General features: G+C 36.8%; 1 pseudogene; it reads right to left on the bottom strand.

Annotated features, from left to right (window-relative positions):
• Positions 1–6736: 6736 nt before the first annotated feature.
• LOC138145583 (large ribosomal subunit protein uL16-like) lies at positions 6737–13756 on the bottom strand (annotated as a pseudogene).
• Between the last annotated feature and the right edge of the window lie 5944 nt (positions 13757–19700).

A 19700-nucleotide genomic window follows, 5' to 3' on the forward strand; every position in this document is an offset into this window, starting at 1 on the left:
GTATACATCAGGCAAGAGTTCTTAGGAAAACTGAAACCTTAAAAGGATACAGTAAAAGTTTATATAGTATAAACTATACCAAAACATGTGCCAAACATACTAACTAGGTGAATCAGGGTGGGATTAGGGAGTGGTTAAGGAGTGGTCAATTCTTAAAGGAACATACACTTTTAATAACTACTGCAAAGGTATTTTATCCAGAGTTCACTGGGAAATAGCCCAAGGGGTCGGGCTATAGGGAGGTGTAATTTTAGGCCTGAAATATCACAATGTCAACTAACTGTTAGGGATGACTGAGAAATACCCAGATTGCCCCCATCAATGCCTTGTTAGACAAGATAAACTTAAGGGAGTATACATATGACTAAGTCTAGGATATATAGGACAGGTCAGTTAATAGTAAATATCGTTATGACATAGTACACAGCCAGTATACAGCTGGTTCAAACTAATACGTTCTATAGGTGCAGCTGGCTACTGTATCACAAAAAGACATAAGTATTCTGCTAGGGCACGCTGCTGTTGAGGTGGAGAGAAAGTGCCTGAAAGAGTGTTTTGAGTCTAGGGAGATTTGAGACTAGACAGAAGTGTGTTTTTGGAACTGGGGTTTAAGCACAGGCATCCAAGCACCCTATCACAGCCACTTCACACATTCTGTGAATCTGTGAGGGTTTGCTCTTGGTGGTTGTTATTGTTTCTATACCTCTCCGAATACCTGGGCAATGTCATGCTGCTTAAGATGTGCTTTGGACATGTATATGTCAAAAATGTACTTTATGGTATTTGAGAAGTCTCTTGATATCTCTGGGATTTTTATCCAGGTTAGTAAAATATAGCTGTTGTACTAGACTATCTTTAAATCTCTTACATTTTTAAAATTTTACAATTCTAGGGGGCGGTCAGGTAGCACAGAATGTAAGAGCACTGGCTCCCGTGTTGGGATGACCTGAAGATTGAATCCAGGTTCAGACACTTAGCACCCACCCAGAAACAGCTGGCCATGTAACCTTGAGCAAGTTACTTAACCCCAATTGTTTAGGGGAGGCCAGGTGGCTCAGCGAGTAAGAGCACCTGCTCCAATGTAGGGATGACCTGGATCAAATCCGGGCTCAGATACTCAGCACCACACCCAGAAATAACTGGCCGTGTAACTTTGAGCAAGTTAAATTAGCCCCGATGGCTTAAAAATAAAAGTTTACAATTCTAGCATGGGCCTTGAATAGTATCAAAATTCAATAAATGTTCATGCAATAAATATGGGTGAATAGATGGAAGAAAAAGGAATCTCTATTGAGACTATTCCCTTGATTTTTTAAGTATGATGCATATATTTGATGAATTTTAAAAGTGATCTTTGTCTTACCATTTTATATTGTATCCTGCTATAATTTTATATGTGTTGCTCATTATTATTATTTTTGCTTAAATTTTTCATGGTCCCACATGTCCATGACTCCAATTGTCTTGTAATACCTTTGCATAATTAATCCTTATCTTTTTTTTTCTCTTCCATCCTCCTCATTTTAAAGAAAAGAGGCATGTCTTTATTATATCATTTTAACCTCTAGGTATAATGCTTCAGGATGTGCTTCCTGATAATCGGACACAAAATTGTCAATATATCGGCGTGTGTGTGTGTGTGTGTGTGTGTGTGTGTGTGTGTGTGTGTGTGTGGAGAGGGGATACTACTTAGTGAATTGAATGGTGATGGTTCAGTAGCTAACAATTATTCCCCTGTGGCAGCCTGAAGTTCTCTTATGATTGAATGGAATAATTTGGGGAAAGTTGAAGTAAAAGTCCATTTGAATATTGTACTCCACTGTAGGTGAGGTTTTCTCCTTTTAAACCCTTCAATTAATTGGTGTCTGGAATCATACAGGGATTTCCCAATTGTCATTGGAAATGATTCCCCATGAGCTCTCTCCTTTTTGGCAGGTAACCAGATGATAAACTATATATCCAGTAAACCCATTTCCACACTGCATTAGGGATTTATCAAAGCAAGGCAAATAGCTTTTCTACCAAAATGAAGGGATCTAGGGAGGATTTCATGGCTGTGCCTCACTTTATATCTCAGATAATGATTTATAATAACGTGTCAGTTTTTCCTTGAGCTCATATTGAATTCACTTTGATTTTCCCCTTCTTTTTCTCTTTCCCAAGCAAACAGCAACAATATTCTTTCATCTCAGGAAAACAATAACTACTGACTCACTTGCTGATCTGTAGTACAAAAGCAAATTGTATCACTAAATTGTGGCATATTTCATTCCAAGGTCCTGGTTTGAGAGTGAAAAAAAGATTGAAAATAGTGAAATGTATTAAAATGTACAAAAATAAAATGCCATATCAGGTGGAGCTATTCTTCTCAGTGAATGAAACTGGCCTTTGAGAGGAAATTAACATAATTTTAGCTATTTATCAAAAACCTTTTGCCTATATGTTTTTTTAGGTTTAGCAGAATTCTTCCAAATGACAAATTGAGTACAGCTAATTATGTCAAAGCAAAAAAAGGCCAAGGGAGGAAGTATAAAATCAGCCTCTTAGATAATTCTGTGGTGTTTTGAGGAATGATGCTGCTTAATTCTCTACTCCTGAAATTAAATTTTGCCTAAGAGAAAATCATTCAATTCAATAAGCATCCATTAAGTACCCACTGAATGCAAGTCAAGTTGATTAGTTTGTGACTATAGTGGGAGGTGTGGAGAAAGAGTCCTTTCTCCTGAGAATTTATGTGCTATTATGGAAAAACAAAATGAAAAAAAAATGTTATAATAGAAGGAGCATTCAATTTGAAATGACATGGATGAAAACTGCCTGTTTCACTTTCCACCTATGTCTTCTTGGACAAATCATTTCACTTTTCTTGGTTTCAGTTTTTTTTTTTAATCTATAATATGAATGAGTTCAGTTGAAATGACTCATGAGGTCCCTTCCATTTTGAACTTTATGAACTGGAACTTTATTCACTGATAAGTATGTTGAAAATACACACAAAGCAAACAAAGTAATTTCAGGGTTAAGAAGGAAGCTTAGATTTATGGACTGGGAAGAAGAAAAATTGCCTGATGTGCTAGAAACTTCCTGTTGTTGTTCATCCTTCGCGTTCTTTCTTTATTTTCATCCTTCATTTTCAAAGAGGACCAGTGACATCATGAAGGTAATGTCTTGACTTTCCTATAACTTGGATTTAAGTGAAGGAGATTTGCACACATTTCCAGTCATCAAATAGTAAAGGCAAGACAAAAATCAATATTACTGACAATGGCCCAAGACACAGTGGATGACTGTGGCATCCTTGATGTCTGTTCAAGTTCTAAGTGTTCCACAGCACCTGCTTCACCTGCCTTCATGGCCATTAAAATAAATTGCTCTAATTTACCTTTTCCCCCAGTGGAAGTCATCACATGCCTGAGTTAGACATCTTGCTAACTTATCAACAATTTTGAGGCTTTTGGTTCACTGGTTTAGCCTTTCTGCCAAGATGGTTTTACCAGGGTATGACTGCTGCACCTATTATAACTTCTTAGAACCGCAGGTGAGAATTGAGTAACAGAAGGACACCTGGTGATAGATGAGCAGCTCTGAAATAGTTTCAACAAAACCTCACACCAGAGGGATTGGTCCTCCCTGAATGCCCAGTATTGCTCAAGTATATTCTAGAGAAAGTCCTGGACTCATGCCGGGAAACCCAGGTTCAAGTCCTGCCTTAGACACTTACTAGTCGTATAACCCCTGACAAGTACTGTAGGATTATGAACTCTCACAACATATGGCTTCACAATCCCAGTGTTAAAAAGTATAGAAATGTTTTGTTGCTTCACTACGAATATGTGTTATGATGCTTTCTTTATTTTCTTTCTTGTCCCACCCCACTGCAGTGGTACGGAAGGTACAGAGACTAAATGCTTGTCAATTAAAAATAAATTTAAAAATGAAAGGGAACATTCATAGACTTCCTTGCAACTATCTTATGAATTAGTGTGGGTAAGTATGGGCTAAGTTGTGCAGTTTTATGCTCTCCATTTAACAGAGTCCAGGCCAAGGAAAAGTATCCTTAATTGATTTGGTTTTCATATGATAGATCAGGGGCATGTATATACATAGGTCATCATTCCAAATTCAGTGAGCTTTCCCCACCACCCTGGGTCTCAGGCTGTCTTCCTGGTTTGCTGAGGTGGAACTTAGGGATGGCTTGCTAGAATACCTCTCATCCTGTACTACTCCACCTCCTCCAGAGTTAAGAGTGGCCATTCCTGTTAATTCCCCAAGGTTCCTAGGCTACACTACTGCTGCACCCCATATTTCTTCTGGCTCAGCTGTTCCAGAGTTTTCCTGGGCAATATTTTCTGGGCTTTCAAAGGTCAATAAGGGAGAGCAAAAGTGACTTACTTTTTTACTCCTCCATGTTGTGTTCCAGAGTTTCTGTGGAAAGCATTTTCCACTATGAGTCTTTTGGAATTGTCTTAGATCCTTGCACTGCTAAGAAGAGCTCAGTCTATCAAAGTCTATCACAGTGTTGCTTTTATTGTGTACAGTGTTCTCCTGGTTCTGCTCACTACACTCAGCATCAGTCCATGTAAGTCTTTCCAGGTATTTCTGAAGTCCACCTGCTCATCATTTCTTATGGAACAATGGTATTCCATCACATTCATATACCACACTGTGTTGTCATTCTGCCTTTTGATTGACATCTCCTCAACTTCCAAAATAAACCACCAAAAAAGAATTGCTATAAATATTTTTCTACATGAGAGACCTTTTCCCATTTTTATGATCTCTTTGGGATATAGCCTTAGAAATATTATTGCTGGATTTGAAGAGTATGTACAGTTTTATAGCCTTTTGAGGATACTTCCAAATTGTTCTCCAGAGTGGTTGGATTGGTTTATAACTCCACCAACAATCCATTAGTGTTCCAATTTTCCCACACCTTCTCCAACATTTATCATTTTCCTGTTTTGTTATGTTAGCCAATCTGATAGGTGTGATGTGGTGGTACAGCAGAGCTGATTTGATTTACAACTTATGTAATCAATTGTGATTTAGAACATTTTTATATGACTTTAGATAACTTTTTTGGTCATCTTGTTTTATTAATTACTTGATTTTTTTTTTATTTTTTGACATTCATTTACACAAGATTTTGAGTTTCAAATATTCTTTCCATCTCTCCCCTTTCCCCCACCCCAAGATCAGATGCATTTGGATTATTCTTTCCCTTTGTTTGCCTTCCTTTCTATCATGCCCATTCCTTATTCCCCCCCCCCCCCTTGCTTTGCCAGATCATTTTTTGGGTAGCCCTTCTTCCCCCCCCCTTTAAATTGAGATTTTTTTTTTTTTTTCTCTTTTTATTCCTTTTTTTTTTTTTTCACCCATTCCTTTTTCCCCCCCCCCCCCTTGCTTTGCCAGATCAGATTCTGGGTAGCCATTGATCCCGCAACTTTGAAATAGAGATGTTGTTGCTTCTTTCTCTGGTAACTAACTTTATATGAATGTAATGGTCATACAGCTAGAAGCCCTGTCTTTTGATATGTTGAATTTTGTTATTTTCTCTGTCTCTGTTTTTTATCTCCTTGTAATCCCTGATTTCATTTTCTGAAGTTCAGTGTGCTGACTTTTCCCCCTGAACTACGTGAATTTTACACATATACATACACACATTCATGCATATATACACTTGCACATGTATATAAACCTACATATGTATATGTACCTACATATGCATGTATATATATATGCATGCCTATGTATATATTCATATATTTGCATGTGTATATATGTGCGTGTGTGTATGTATGTATATATGTTGTGTGTTTTGTGTATGTGTATATCCTGAGAAAGGTATCATGAGTTACAAATATCATCTTTTCATGTTTCAATATCATCATTCAGGAATATAAACAGTTCAACTTTAATGAGTCCCTTATGACTTCTCTTTCCTGTTTATATTAACATGTTTCTCTAGATTCTCATATTTGAAAGTCAGATTTTCTCTTCAGTTCTGTTCTTTTCAACAAGAATGCTTGGGAGTCCTATATTTCATTGAAATTCCACTTTTTCCCCTGAAATATTATACTCAGTTTTGCTGGGTAGGTAATTCGTGGTTTTAATCCTACTACATTCCAAGCCCTCACATCCATTAACGTAGAAGCTGCTAAATCTTGTATTATCCTGATTGTGTTTCCACAATACTTGCTTTGCTTCTTTCTGGCTGTTTGTAATATTTTCTCTTTGACCCAGGAAATCTGATATTTGGTTACAATATTCCTAGGAGTTTTCCTTTTGGGATCTCTTTCAGGGACTGATTGGTGAATTCTTTCCATTTCTATTTTACCCTCAGGTTCAAGAATATCTGGGCAGTTTTCCTTGAAAATTTCTTGAAAGATGATGTCTAACCTTTTTTTGATCATGGATTCCAGGTAGTGCAATAAATATTAATGGTCTCTTCTGGATTTGTTTTCCAGATAAATATTGTTGTTGTTGTTGTTTTCCCAATGAGATATTTCACATCATTTTTTTTTTCATTCTTTTAGTTTTGTTTTAAAATTTTTTGATTTCTCATAAAGTCATTAGCTTCCATTTGTTCCATTCTAGTTTTGAAGGAATTATTTTTCTCAGTGAACTCTTGGATCTCCTTTTCCATTTGGTCAGTTCTGTTTTTTAAGATGTTCTCATTAGCTTTTTGGAAATCTTTTCCATTTGGATTTGTCTATTTTTTAAAGTTATTATCTTCAGTATTTGGGGGGCCTTCTTAAACAAGCTGTTGACTGGTTTTCATGATTTTCTTTCATTCCTCTCACTTCTCTTCCTGATTTTTCTTCTACTTCTCTTACTTGATTTTCAAAATTCTCTTTGAGCTCTTCCATGTCATGAGACCAATTCATATTTTTCTTAAAGACTTTTGATCCAAGAGCTTTGAGTTCGTTGTCTTCTTCTGCTAGTATGTTTTCATCTTCTTTGTCACCAAAGTAAGATTCTTAGTCTTTTTTTTTAATGCTGAATGCTCATCTTCCCAGCCAAATACTTGACCTTCTAGCTTTTTGTCAAGGTAAAACTCTGCTTCCAATGGTTTTGGGGTTTAGGTTTGGGGTAGGTGCACTGCCCCAAACTTCAGGGATTTTGTATCAGCTGCTCAAGCCCTCATCATCTGTGGACCCAGAGCTCCAGAATCAACTGCTGCTGCTGCCATGACCTCTGCCACCCTACGGCTGGAACTGCATCCCTGAGAGACCATACTCCTCTTTCATTCAGGTCCCACAGAGTTTTTCCCTTGACCTTCTATGCTATCTTTGGCATCTGTGTTTTGAGAAGCTTGGAAACTGCCACAGCTGCCAGTCATTCAGCCCTGTGATTCCTGCTCTGTCGCTGTCCTTGACACCACAGCCCATGCCAGACTGTGCCCTGCTCCCAGCCTGGTGTGATAGAACCTACCTGTCAACCTTCCAGGCTGTCTTGGTCTGAAGATTTGTCTCACTCTGTCTTATTATAGTTTCTGAACCTCTAGCATTATTTTAGCATTATGTAGTTTAGTTATGCCTGGGAAAATAAATATTTCACAGCACACACCCCTTTGTCGAAGGACCCCTGACTGGGGATGTACTTAACCTCACAGTTTTCAGTAATGAGTTACTTCTCAGTTATCATATCCTCAAAATCATCAGCATTGTACTTGGTGAAACTCCATTTCTTGGGCTGTGGATCTTCTGGTGGCCAGGGAACTTGAGTGTGGCTCTAGGCAAAGCTTCCATCACATGTTCTTTATTCTGGACCTTGGTTCAAATCAATATGATAACTTGGTCAAGGTGCACATGGTCTACAGTGCCCTGGGGCTTCCCAAATCTCCCTGCATGCCAGGATGGAGCCTATCAATCCCAGGACATGACAACATCTTATTGATGCAGATGACATGAAAAAAAATGTATCTGCACAGGAATATGAAAAGCATTCTTCCCACAACTCTTCACCATGTACTTGCTGGCACAGATCTGAGCAGCCTCTAAGGCTTCAGATGACAGCTGTTCATATTCATCTGACACCATGTGGCCACACAATGGAAATTCATTCACTTTTACATTCTTTCTGTCAAGATCAAATATTTGTATCTTGGCATCAGGAACTCCCCTGAAGAAACGGGACTTCGGGTTATGACTTATTTTTACAGTATCTATAACAGAGAGAGGGATGACAACCCACTAGCAGGGATTGTACCTTGCTGAAGGGAAAGGGCTCTAGAATTTTTTAGAGTCATTTTTTTACAGGTATTTGGAGGAGTTTGGGGGTGAATTCAAGCAAGTCCTGTTCTTACTCTGCCGTCTTGGCTCTGTATGAAGAGATACCTTTAAAAAAAATAAAAGGTGTACCTGAGGTAAACAACATTTAATTCTGTGGAAGAAATAAGGTTTGGTTTTCAGTAATAAGTCATTGGTCATAGAGAATATATATATATATATATATATATATATATGTGTGTGTGTGTGTGTGTGTGTGTGTGTGTGTGTATACACACACATACATCTATATATACATCTATATATGCACATATATACTTACAGTGAATGTTCTGTAGCTCTAATTAAAATATATAATAGACTCTCAAGTGATCATATATTTAGAGTTAAAAAGATTGCCATTTATTGCACAAATCAATATGTTCAAAATACTCACAATGGAAACCTAAAGAAAATAGTAATTTCAGGAATTGGAAGGAAATTATTACTTGTGGACTGAGAAGAGCAAACATTGTTATATTGACTATTTCAACAATCTGTGAAAGTAGTTCATTACTAATGTAAAAAAAAGAAAAAAATGAAGAATTAATAATAAAAAATTGCTAATCTAAAAAAAGAAAAAAACTTAACAAAAAGAAAAATTAATAATCCCAATATTTACATATTTCCCTACCCAATATGTAATGACATTTTTCCTCCTCATTATAGGTCTATATTTATTTATTTTAAATTGGTCTTTTTCAATTTATCCCTTTATTCACATGATATTTTTTTGTATCTTGAGTATCTTCTATGTTAGCTACCTTTCCCAGATTTGTGATATCTGCAGGTTGTCTTAGCATATCATCTATATCTTTATTCTATCTACTGATATTATTTTCAACATTGCCCAAAACCAGATGAAAGGATAGATCCTTGCAGTACTCCCCTAATAACTCACTGCAATTTGAAATCAACTTTTAACTGAGTATTGTATAGAGTCTACCATTTATGTTGTGATGAATCTGTACAAATGTATTATAAGTATTGTTTCTTGGCTCACCTCAAGATATTATCGGCAAAGATAGTATGAAAAGCTGTGTCAAGTATTTTGCAACAATTTGTTTGTATCAAGGTTCCAGTATCTCCTGATTTAATAAGTTTTTCAGAAAAGGACATAATTCCAGAATGCCAGGAATTACTTTTAAGTCATGCTGACTCTGATCTCCATTCCCATTTGTAAATATTCATGGAACACCTTTTCAGCCATGTATTCTGTATTTATTTTTCCAAGAATTCATATCAATCTATGGAGTTCAAGAATCTATTGTCTTCCTATTACTGTATAATTAAGACAAGGCTGATTTTTCTTCAGTGGAGTGGCATCTCCTTTTGTCCCCAACAGATTCATTCAAATATCATTGACTCTGCTCATTATTTATAACAGTTATTCATTTCAGTACAGTAGAGTACAATTCATCTGGGTCTGTTGACAAAAACAGCAAGTTCAACTAGGTGATCTCCTACTGTATACTAACATCAACACTGTATTAACAATATTTTAGTTGAGCAATGCGAGTGACTATCTTGCCATAAAATTTTTTTCAGGTCTTTTGAATGAATGAAACTATCTCTCCTTTATCCCAAGTGAATGTAATGATTATGGATATTTTTCTAAAAATTCTATGGGAATAATGTAAAGTTAATATTTTGGGGAGAGGAAAATATCCAAAAAATAAGTCAGCTTTACACACTGGCCCACCTCCGCAGCAAGTGAGAGGATTCTTGCTCTTATTTAGCATGAGAGTGGGCCAGATACCATATAGCTTTCTGTCACAGGGAGGTAATTGCAAACAGACTAGCCAATATTTTAGGATATCTCAGCCTAGCCTATGACTTTCCTCCCACTGATGAACTTAGAAGCTCTATCTTTCAGAAAAATCAATTGCTTCATTATAAACTGTCAACTGAGACCTCTCTATGTAAACAGTTACTTGGCATCAGACCCAGATTGAAACAATATGTTTTTCCCAGAGAAAAAGAGTCAATGAGGTATGGGAAAACAGCTCATTTGGGGTGTGTTCATCTTAATAAAAAAAAAAAAGCTGGCCCTTTAATGATGGTATTAGAACATTCAGTTTGGTGCCTTAGATTGAAGTCTTAATTATGGCACCTAAGTTATTTTTTTTTTCTTACCTCAATGGATTTTCTTTTTGAACAAGATTACTAAGGTCATTCACACTTAAGGACTTCTAGTATTTTAGTTGTGTCTATTCACCACTCATGCCAATAGGACTAAAGACAGATTTTTTTTAATACATTATGTATTTATAACATTTTGGAAATAAGTTCCAAACACTCTCCCTTCCTCCAAACTTTTTTCCCATCTACTGTGAAGATAAGCAATATTATATCTATTTGCATATGAAATCATGCAAAACATTTTTCCATGTTAGTCCTATAACAACAAAGGAAGAAAATGAAGAGAAAAAATTCTATGTGAATTCACATTCAGAGTTCACAAGTTCTCTCTCTGGAAATTTATAGCATTTTTCATTGAGAGACCTTTAGATTCATCATGGATAATTATATTGTTTGGAAAAGTTATGTCTATAGAGTTGATCATTGTTATGCTATCGCTGTTATTGGAGGGGAAAAAAACAGATCTGATGGGTATCACCTCTTGTAAAAAACATATTACTGGATTCTTATTACCTCTAGTTTATTCTGCTATCCACATCTGTTTTATTGGTGAGCCATTCTTTTTAAGGAGTTTGTTTCTTTAGTTAATCTTAGTATGACTTTTATCATTTAACCAATTATTTTTTCAATTAAATTTTTTGTTTATTTTTTTTTACATGATTCATTTCCACAAGATTTTGAGTTACAAATTTTCTCCCCTTCTTTCCCCTACTCACCACCCCAAAAGAGCAATCCCACTGTATATCCCCTCTCCCAATCTGCTCTCTCCTATATCCTCCCCCATTCCCCCTCCAACTTTCAGACAGGGAAAGATGGATCTCCATACACCAGTGCCTGTAAATCTTATTTCACAGTTGCATGTAAATTACACACACACACACACACACACACACACACACACAATCATTTGATTTTAAAGCTTTGAATTCTACATTCTTTCCCTTCCTTTCTCATCACCCACCCTTACTGGGAAGATAAGCAATTCAATATAGGTTGTACATGTGTAGCTATGCAAAACATTTCCATAGTGGATATATTGTGAAAAACTGACTATATTTTCCTCCATCCTATCGCACCCCCCACTTGTTCTATTCTCTACTTCGACCCTGTCCCTTTTCAAAACTGTGTGCTTCTAACTATCCTCCCACCCCAACCTGCCCTACCCTCCATCATCCCCCCTCTCATCTCCTTCCCCCCTACTCTTCTGTATGGTGAGATACCCTATTTAGTGTGTATGCCATTCCCTCCCTAAGCAAAATTCAATGAGAAGAAGTTTGACTCATTCCCTTTTGCTTTCCTGCTCTTCTATGAGATAACTTACCCCATTCTGTCTCTCCCCATCTCCACTCATTATATTCCTCTCACCTCTCAATTTCATCTTTTAAGTATCATTCCTTACTATTCAATTTATGCTGTGCCCTCTGTGCATGTATAGCTGTGCACGTATATACACACACTCACGTATATATTCATACTCCCATACAACGTCCTATATAGACATATGTGTATGTGTAAACACACATACATACATACACACACATTTATATTCCCTTCAACTATCCTCAAACTGAGAAAAGTTTCATGTTAAAATTATTGTTTTTTTTTCCACGTAGGAATGTGAATAGTTCAACTTTGATAAGTTCTGTAGGATTTCTTTTCCCTGTTTACCTTCTCATGCTTCTCTTCCTTCTTGTATCTGAATGTCACATTTTTTTATCCAACTGTTTTTTTTTTCATCAAGAATGCTTGAAAGACCTCTATTTTATTGAATAACCATATTTTACCCCTGAAACACAATACTCAGTTTTTCTTTGTAGGTGATTCTTGGTTTTAGTCCCAGCTCCTTTGATCTCCAGAATATCATATCCCAAGCCCTTTGATCCCTCAAAGTAGAAGGTGCCAGATCCTATATTATCCTGATAGCGTTTCCACAATATTCAAATCGTTTCTTCTTGGCTGCTTGTAATATTTTCTTCTCTCCATTTAGGGATACTCTTTGGTTTTGACTATAATCAAACCCTTTGTGAAATAGCTGCATAACAGGGGTGGCTATGCGGAACAGTGAATAGAGCACTGTCCTGAAGTGGGAAGTACCTGAGTTCAAATATGTCCTGAGACACAACACGAAAACTAGTCGTGTGACCTTGGGCAAGTCACTTAACCTCAATAGCCCTCCAAAAAACAAGAAAGAAAGAAAGAATGAAAGAAATAAAGAAAGAAAGAAAGAAAGAAAGAAAGAAAGAAAGAAAGAAAGAAAGAAAGAAAGAAAGAAAGAAAGAAAGGAAGGAAGGAAGGAAGGAAGGAAGGAAGGAAGGAAGGAAGGAAGGAAGGAAGGAAGAAAGGAAGGAGGGAAGGAAGGAAGGAAGAAAAAGAAAGAAAAAAAGAAATAGCTGTATAACTATCAGTTGGACCATTACTCTCCTCGTAGTATTCTCCATTCATCACTCCATCAATAGCAAACGCACCGCCAGGGGCTCTCCTTGCAGGGAGGCTGGCACACTGACCTGTCAAGGATGCTGAAGCCCTCAGTCACTCTACATGCCCGCGATCTCATTCTCCTGCTGGGCTAGGAAGGCCGCAGTTGGATCTTCCTCCCTTCTGACACCTCTGGCCACCCAGTTACCCACTGTGCAACTCCCTGCAGCAGGGGCCAGATTGGCTGGCTGCACCAAATGGATCAATCACAGTCACAGCACACAGGGTGGGCAAGGAGAAGGACCTGGGGAGGGAGAGCAGTCAGGGATGGAGGTCAGTGGCCACTGTCAAAAGTAAACTCTTGATCCATCATTTTAAGGAATTCCCATTGAACTTATTGCATGCTGTGTTTTCTTTTGAGACTTTGGCTGTAGATGTTTAAATGTCATTCCTTTCTTTTGGTTATATATCTTCAATATCACTGTCACCTCAGTATATTTTTTTTATGTTGTAATTGTTGTTTTTTATTACTATTTAATCATTCTACAAATCTAAACTTAAGGCTAGATTGGAATGATCATTTCTGAAATTAATTTTGGGTGTACCTGTAAGTTCTCTATGTTTGTGTTGCTGATTTTTCAGCATTATTGAATATTTTATTATTGCTAGCTCTCATAGGAAACCCAAGCTTGGGAACGATGTATTTTCTGTACTCCAAAAAGGTCTGAGTTCCACAAGTCCCTGATTTTGGTATGCCTTTGAGTTTTCCACTTGTCTGGTTGGCCCTAGTTTAATTTCAGTAAACTATTTCTGGACCCAGTTAGTATTAGGAAGCTGAAAAGCTCAATTCTTTCAGTTACAGATCTTGAAACTTACCTTTTGTCTCGGATTCCGGCCCTGGTTTTTCTACTTTCTTTTTGTTTCATCATTTTCAACAATATGCACTTTTTGGAGATCCCTTCTGGTGTTTTCTTGGCAAAGAAACTGGTTTGTCATTTTCTTCTCCAGCTCATTTTACAGATGAGGAAACCAAGGTAATAGGATTAAGTAACTTACCCAAGTGTAGCAGCAAGCACCCTAAGCGCGTCCTCAGGGTTTGCAGCTACCACAGGCTTTTGGATCTGCTTTGTTAAAGGAAAGCAACTCAAAATGGGTTAACAAGCTTACTTTAATCAGTCAGACATATATCGTTTACCTTGTTCAGGAGAAAAGGTCAGCACCCCGAACCTCAAAGTATACAGGCATAATTATCAAGACAGAAACATCAAGTAGACAGATTTCCAAACTGTCCAGCCATTACATCCATACCCAGTCAACATCTGGGTTTCCACATCTGGGTCTTTCAAAGCCGGGGGACTCTCAACAACGGCTTCCCGGAATTCAGATCAAATCACAGAACACTTCTCAAAGTGAGTCCCAAAAACAAAGCTACACATCAGGGCTTATATAGCCTTCTCCTGGCTCAGAGAATGTAACAATCTTATTGACTCACTGGCCAATCAAGAAGTATCTACTGAAAGACAAGCCTCCCCCACCCCAGGCTTCAGGTGCACATTAGCCTAGGGGCAGGGAAGATCTTTAAAATTTACATTCTTATTACACCAAGGTTATGCAACTAGTGAATGTCTCAAGCCAGAATTTAACTCAGATCTTCCTGATTTTTGACTTGGCACTCTCCCACCATTCCTCCTAGTTGTACCAGTTACATCACTAACTGCTTAAGATTGGACTGGCAGCTGGGAATGAGATCCTACTCTGCTCCTTGTGACAGAGCCATAAAATTGCTGGTTATTTTGAATATAAATTTTTATTTAGTACTTAATGTTGCAATACTCCTTCTAAGTTCATGTCTCCTCAGTCTTCACCGGATTCAGAACTTGGAACTATTCCTGCACCAACACAAGTTTAGACCTCTCTATGCTAGATTTGGAACCTCTTCTTGCCCTGCTGTATGGGCCTTCTGCAGATTGGAATGGTCCATGCTACTGTGTCTGACTAGAAAATTCATATGAACTATTTGTTTAAAAGAAATATTTGAGCCTGATGTTCACTAGAGCTTTGTGAGCTCATTTTGGTCTAATTAGACTTCACATTAAGCCTGAGCTTGTGATGTCCTTTGGGTCATCTTTGAGTATGAAGAACAACAATGAATGAAAGAACAATCCCTGGTGTTCTTGGATGTCTCTGTCTCCATATGCCAAATGGGGAATGAAAAATGGATCTTTTACATTGGTTTTTCCTTGGATTTTCCAAACAGTACTTAGTTTGGTGAATTTCCTAAAATTAAAAGAAAAGTTACAGGGGAAGAGTTTGTCTGAACTTTACTCCTCTGTCAATTTGGCTCATTTGCTGTTTTTGGTTGTTTCAACCACATCATACTTTTCATGACAATATTTGGAATTTTCTTGGGAATGATACTGGAGTGGTTTGCCATTTTCTTCTAGGGGTCCTGTTACAGATAAGAAACTAAGGCAAATAGGGTTAAGTAACTTGTCCAGGGTTTCACACTAATAAATGTCTGAGGGTGAATTTAAAGTCAAGTCTTCCTGGCCCCAGGCCTGGCCCTCTATCCATTGTGCTGTCCATTTGCCCCCAATTTGTGCTGTCTCCTTTCTATGAGGTAGCAGGAGAAATGTGAACTATTATTACATTAATAGAATTGATGTCCCACGCACAGTAAGTAACAAATAGATAAACATGTACAAAATGTATACAATGTGAACATAATGCAATCTGAGGAAAGCAAGATCACACAACCGACAAGCTAAAAAAAGTCTCCCTATAGAAAGAGCACATCAAATAGGCTAAGAAAGGGCATCAAGAATCTAGAATGGGAGAGGAAGGAAGGAGCACAGTACATATACATGGGTAGTCTTCATAACTGCACAGCTCCAAAATCAAATACCACTCTCTTTGCAGTCATTGCATTTTCTCTGGGGTCTCTCTCTGTCTCTGTATCTGTCGCTCTCTGTTTCTCCCTCTGTCTCTCTGTCTCTGTCTGTCTGTCTCTCTCTCTCTCACACACACACACACACACTTAGAAAAGTACATTACCAAGGAAGATTTGATTGGCTTTATGGGACAAATAGCCATCATTTTTATAGACAACCAAGCTGAATGATTAGATTCTATCATTTCTGCCTTACATAAAAAGCATTAAAGTGGAAAGGGTGAGTGAGCTCAGGAGTGGAAATTCTTCTTTCAAAGTCATTTCCACTTGAACTCCACTTCTTTCTCTGAAATATCCCTCTCAAAGATGGCAAATGGTTGCAGCTTTCTTCAATTAAATGATAGGAGAAGGGTTTTGGAAAAGAAGAATGAAAACCGTTTCTATTCAGAATCCTAGGAGCCTTATCAGTCAATATATTGCTCATGCATTCTTTAATTTTGTATCCAAGATTGATAAAATTCCTTAGGATCTATTCAAACAAAGTGTTAGTGTTATATATATATTCTTATTTATATTCAAGATTTTACTGAAATGATCTCAATTGTCAATCTGATGACAATGCCTTTTCAGTGAACTATGGCTAAGTACAGCAATTTAAAAAGAAATGTCAAAGTAATAGGTCTAAGTAATAAGTGGATAAGTTGTTATTTTTTTTATCTTTTTTAAACTGAGATAGTAATGTGAAAACCCATTTGTAGTAAGATCATTATATTTGAAGTAAAATGGGAGACAAAGGGATGAGGAAAGAAAGACAGTACATGGAATTAGAAGATGTGAATTTTCTGACTCTGCTTCAAGTTATCCATGTGGTCTCGGGAAAGTAACTTCTCTTACTGCGTTTAATTACTTTCTCTGTTAAAAGAAAAGTTATTCTTCTACATTATCTCTAGGGTCTCTTCCAATTTTCTCTTTCTTGATAATAAACCAAAAGTGCAACAAATCTGATTTCTCAAGTTGAATATAGACTCCATAAGATCACACAATCTGTGTGATTTCAAGTCAGTATCCTTGAGCCTACACATTGTCTAGTATATAACAGGATTTAGTAAATAATTTTGAATAAATGAAAGAATAATTCTTTCAGATGATGAGGTAAAAGAGACCTTATGGGCCTTTTAGTTCAATTCTCACTTTAAGATACAGAAACTGAGGCCCTGGGATGATAAGTGACTCCTCTGTTGTCAGAGAAAGTAGTTGCAGGACCTGGGATTATGACAATTCATGAGAACTGGAGTAAAGTAATTGTGGCTTAATTATTTATGGTGATATTAGGAAAATTTATATTGATAAGAGTTGACAGCTTTATAATACTTTACAAGAGCCTTATAAGATAATCATGGGCAAGGGTATGATCCTAGAGAAATGGACTGAACACTTTGATTGGGTTCTCAACAGAATATTACCAAACAATGCTGAAGCCCTTGACTCCTGGCCTTAAGTTAATTTCAATCACTCTTTAGTCAAACTTCCAACTGAAAAAAAAAAAAAAGGTTTTCAATGGCATTAGACTCGCTCATATGGAAAAAAAGGAAAAAACACCAGGTTCTAATTCCATAGCAGCACAGATATAAAGATATAAAAACAATAAAAAAATATCATACAAAAGCTGCCTTAAATCTGCTGGTTTATATTGCAAAGCAAAATTAATCCCCAGGAAATCAAGGGTGCCTCCATTGTGCTCTATAAAAGAAAAGGAAATAAACGGTCCTGTGATAATCACATGGTCTCTCTTTCTTAGTCATTGCCAGTGAGGTTCTTTTCAGAGTCCTACTTCATCAGCTTGTATTTCACTTGGAATATAATGGAGTGACAGTGTGCCTTCAGAAATGGCTATTGAAGGGTTTATATGTTCTTTATTACTCAACAACTCCAGGAGAAATTCAAGCAACCAAACAATAGTTGGCACAGAACATTAGTAGGTCTCATATTTGTCTTTGATATTACCTGTTTCCAGGGTTTGTGAAAGATCTTGGCTATATTTACATGCCAGGAGAAGTTCATTAATATTCCAGTTTCATGATGGCATGATTGTGTGGATTCTGGACCCTCTATGATGCCTTTACACTTTTGGAGTAAGGAGTGGAATGAAGAAGGGTTGTATGCTTGTTCTCAAGCTTTTTAGTATGATGTTTTAAGAAATGTTTGACACATTTTCAACAAAGACAAAAACTGCATAAGATCTGCTAAATAATTATAGTAAATTACTTAATTTGTAAATTTATAAGTCAAGACAAAGTGAAGGGAGAGTTTGTGTGTGACTTTTTGCTTGTAGATGGTTGTGCACTCAATACAATCTCTGAAACTGAATACACATAGATTAATTCTATATTTAGAATATAGATTAATTGTATTATTATATTAACTATAATTAATCAGCTATAATCTATATTAAATATAGATTAATTCTCTGTGGCTTGTGTTAATTTTCACATGACAATTAACATCAAGAATATATAGATGCTCCATCAGCCAGCAACCCCACATATGCAACCATGGTTTACAGCAAATGGAAAAATTTTCAATGCTATGGAAAAGTTCAGTTCCATTGCCAGTATAATTTCCAGTGATGTTCACATAGATGATGTGGTTGAAACATGCATTGCCAGAGTTAGCTCAGATTTGGGAGAGATGAGAAATTAGACTGCTTACCAAATTGAAGTTCTATAGAGTCATTGTGCTGATCTCGTTGTATTCCTATGAAACCTGTACAGTCTACCAGCATCATTGCAGAAAATTAAACTCCTTCAATTTGAATTGATTTAGGAAAATCTGAAGATCGTCTGACTAGATAAAGTACTTGACACTTATGTCCCTTTTTGAGGTGAAGTGTAAACCATTCATACTACAGAAAGTGCACTCCAATGGGTTTTCGACATTATTTGATTGCCAAAATATGTGTTCACCTAAAAGATAATCTCATGGAGAACTCACACAAGCCATGTGATCATGTGGAAATTAGAAGAAATGGTACAAGGATACAATCAAAGTCTCTCTGAAGAACTTTGGTATAGATTGTAAGACATAGGACAATTTCACATGGTGTGCCTGCATTAAAGATGTTAAACTCTTAGAACCAAGAAGAATTTCAATAGCTCAAGAGAAACGTGTTATGCAAATTTAGATATATTTTCATCTGATATGTTCATATGAACGATTTGTGTTTGACCTGTGGCAGAGCCTTCTCAGCTTGTATTGCCTTCTTGGCTTATATTGCCTTGATCAGTCATAGTTGGATACACTGTGCCTTGACCTAACATCATGATCTTATTTAGGTCATTTTCCAATAGGAAGGACAAAAAACCATGAACAAATGCATACTTGAAAATGGGACTGGTAGGAATTATAAATAGGTAATCCTAGGATAATATACTTGTAGGTTGCAATGAAATTGAATTTCCTACTCTTCAAACAATTCATTTTAGCTACGTGAAATGACTTAACCAATGTTCAATTGGTATCAATGGACAGGCATTAAATTTGCACCCAGGTCATTCTAGATATTTAGTATCATAATTCTAGGGAAGTAGTGGAACTTAGAGTTCATCTTTTGAATTTTCTTGATTTACATATGAAAAAGTTGATGGCCATGAGAATTGAGAATCTTGCCTAAAGTCACACAGTTAGTATGGTTCTGTGATAAAACTTTAACTTAGGAGTATCTGACTGGAGATTGGAGTTTAGGTGTGGACAAGCATGAATGCATATGCACATATATGTTTATGTATGTATGTATGTGTGCATGCATGCATGTGCATATATACATCTATGTTGGTCTCTCCTCTGTGAATCTCTGTGTGTATCACCTAGTACATATCAGTTTCGCCTTGATACAGCACATGTGAAAATAACATGTTTTCTTACAACTGATAGTCATTCATAATTTCATACTCTAAATTTTACTAAGTATTTCCTTCAAAGCATCT

The sequence above is a fragment of the Petaurus breviceps genome, unplaced genomic scaffold, assembly GCF_028583685.1.
Source record: "Petaurus breviceps papuanus isolate PSGF00001 unplaced genomic scaffold, PetGlider_PUasm1.0 139, whole genome shotgun sequence".
NCBI classification, from domain to species: domain Eukaryota; kingdom Metazoa; phylum Chordata; class Mammalia; order Diprotodontia; family Petauridae; genus Petaurus; species Petaurus breviceps.